This window comes from Oncorhynchus kisutch, linkage group LG21, assembly GCF_002021735.2.
Source record: "Oncorhynchus kisutch isolate 150728-3 linkage group LG21, Okis_V2, whole genome shotgun sequence".
Taxonomy (NCBI): Eukaryota; Metazoa; Chordata; class Actinopteri; order Salmoniformes; family Salmonidae; genus Oncorhynchus; species Oncorhynchus kisutch.
The window spans coordinates 4,479,479-4,482,613 of NC_034194.2; the positions used below are offsets into that span (position 1 = coordinate 4,479,479).

General features: G+C 36.9%; 1 long non-coding RNA gene across 1 annotated transcript; it reads right to left on the reverse strand.

Annotated features, from left to right (window-relative positions):
• Nucleotides 1–464: 464 nt before the first annotated feature.
• LOC116356232 (uncharacterized) lies at nt 465–2,817 on the reverse strand. Its single transcript, XR_004204717.1, has 5 exons — nt 2,589–2,817; nt 1,465–1,501; nt 1,215–1,355; nt 1,050–1,128; nt 465–915 (listed from the first exon to the last, which is right to left on the reverse strand). It is a non-coding gene; the product is annotated as an uncharacterized LOC116356232 (long non-coding RNA).
• Nucleotides 2,818–3,135: the final 318 nt, after the last annotated feature.

Below are 3,135 nucleotides of genomic sequence, written 5' to 3' on the forward strand. Positions count from 1 at the left end.
AGCGAGACGACACCACTGCTCCCACTGTGAAAGGAGTTTTAGCTGGTTAGGGAATCTAAAACGCCATGAGTGGACACACACAGAAGAAAAGCCTTCCCGGTGTAGATAGCTTTTTACCCTGTTAGCTATCCTGAAAAGGCACGAGAGAATACACACAGGAGAAAAGCCTTACCACTGCTTCCAAATGTGAAAAGAGATTTTCACGATCAGGGGACCTAAAAGCTCATGAGTGGACACACACAGGAGAAGAACCTTTCCGTTGTTCCAAGTGTAATGGTTCCTCGAATAACCTTTTTTAAACTCCCTGTCCACCCTCCATTATAAAAAAATATATTATAATAATGACAATATTGATTTAAATAATGAATTGTTTATTTAGTGGCACCACAAATATGAATTCATATTTACAAAACAGTTTACCAAACAAACACTTTACAAAATTGCAAAGTTTCTGCAGACATGTCAGACCATAATAAATAATACATTTACTTTGTATAGGGCTTTTCATGACATTTAAAAAATATATATGAATAATGATGTACAATAAAAACAACATACATTAAAAATGAATCATAGGTAAACTAACAATATTGTAGACTTGATGCTAAATACAGATTTTTCAGCTTTAGTGTGTATATCGTATCCATTTAGTTATGTTCGGAATTTTGCCATCTTTATGACCGGTCCTGGTAACTTCACCCCAACTTCTCTTATCCCCAGAACACAGTAACTTAAGAACATATGTGTTTTTCTGACATTTTGGGAAATTTAAGGGATTTTTTAAATGCAGTCGTAGCAGAGCCCCAAGTCCTCGAGGGCGTGGACGTTCTCCCCATCAAAGGCCAGCGGGATTTCACTCTCATGGTGAAATGGATTTCCGCCGATGTGCAGTAACGGAGTGAAGAGTGGTGAAATCTGTGTCAACAAAAGTAAGAAAAGATTAATACACATACAATTAACAAAGAACAGAACAACTGTTCAGCTGTAGTTTTATATAAGCATGCACACCTATGTTTATGAAGAAACAGATGATTTGTGCATAGGCATACCTTGTCACTGACATAAAGGCCACTCGGGTCCTCTTGAAGAGGTAGGGCAAGAGCAGGATCGCTGCTGTGGTCTCCAGTCCTAGTAAAGTAAAGCAATGATCTTACTACACTTGCTAATTTTATTACAAAATACATTAGAGAAAGGGAAGGAATAAGAGAAAGTACCTCTTCTGTATTGTCCTTCAGGGACTGTCAAAATAGCAGGATGGTCTCCTCACCCCTGCCTCACCTCTTTACCTCTGCTAGTCCTTGAATTCTCTTTTTGTCTATATCCATTCCATGGACTTGATTCATTTCTGAGAAGATCTGAAAAGATAATTTATACACATTTGTATGCTAATAGACTTCAGTTTGTATTGACTGCTAGGTAGGTTAAATGTACACTTCAAATGCAGCTGTCCTACAACATCTGTACCTTCTTGATCCCAATTGCATTGTGTCCATGTTCTGTCCTATAAGGATTTCAAAGGAAGAGAAAATGTGTCAAAGAATAGTATTACAAGCATTAAAACATTATATATATATATATATATATATATATATATATATATATATATATATATATATATATTAAATAAATATTGAAAGATAAATGGCATTGACATTCAATGTAATGCAAAATAGAAGAACATCATGGAGAAAGCACTAGCCAATACAGTACTGACATACAGTAACAGTACTGCCATACAGTCCTAATATCACATGTCAAGATATCTTTGTACACAAGTTGTTCAATATTTTATCAGGCTGACTTTTGCTGCGTGACAATACTGTGTTTGGATTCTGAAGGGCGTTTTATACAAAAAGAGGAAGTAAGCTATTAATTTCCCCCCACAAGGGGGTGGACATTTAACGTTTCCAAAATGGGATAGTATTGTACTTGTAACGTTTCCAAAATGGGATAGTATTGTACTTGTAACGTTTCCAAAATGGGATAGTATTGTACATGTGACGTTTCCAAAATGGGATAGTATTGTACATGTAACGTTTCCAAAATGGGATAGTATTGTACATGTAACGTAATGCCCCGTTGTAAGTTAATAGTATAGCATGCTGTAGCAGGCTATATAAAGAGGAAGACCTCCATTGACGATTCAGTTCGTTGTAACATCTCGTCTGGACAGGTCACCGTCGTTAGTTCATTCTCACAAAAGTGAGAACTGCTCTAGATTGGAAACTTACGTTAATCAGTGTAAAGCCATGTTGGCTTTATGGAAACGATATACAATATATGGGAAAGAATATAGTTCAGGAAATAATCCAAACCTAGTTCTGCCTAGTTAGTGTAATATTCATATAGTGTGCAAAACAAGACAGTTCGGACATAACGTTAGCTAGCTAACTAACGGTACTGTACTGTAGCTCATACAACGCCTACGGTCAAACCCGGGTTTCTAATATTTACGTTAATTAGCTAAAGTAACGTTATGGAAGCTATTCACAGAACCATCATTGTCTTCGTTATTCATTATTAGTATGTTATATTATTATATAAATTATTTCGATACATATTCAGAGCCAAACATCAACCCAACTTACCTTTTTAACTGTTGTCGCATCCAAACTTGCCACTGGCGTTTTCAGTTGTAATTGCGAAGTTCCAGGAAGAAGTCCAGCAACAACGGAGGTTCCTCGATGAACCCACCTTCTAACAAGTTCTTTGAAGAACCTTTTGGGCTGTTTTTCATTGACAAGAACCCTACGGTTCTTAGGGGATCTGAGAACAACTCCAGTTGAACCCTTCATTTTTAGAGTGTATTCGGCTCTATTTACTCTCAGATTCAAATATGCTGAGTAGCATCAACGATCAAGTCAGCTGCTGCTGCTCCAATACTGTATGAGATGGTGAACTAATGTTGCACTGGGAAGTCAGTCATTCATTCTGTATTATGAGTCTGGTCTAACATTGTTACTGCACATTGTGGTGGAAATTCTAAACAATCAGAGACTTTGTCATTTCTTCAAACAATCAACCTTTATTTGATAAGAATTGCAATAATGTAGCTGGTCAACCCTACACTCTGAGGTGGAATGCCAAGAGCTCGATGACACAAGGAGTTCAGAAGCATTTTATAGTCAAACTATC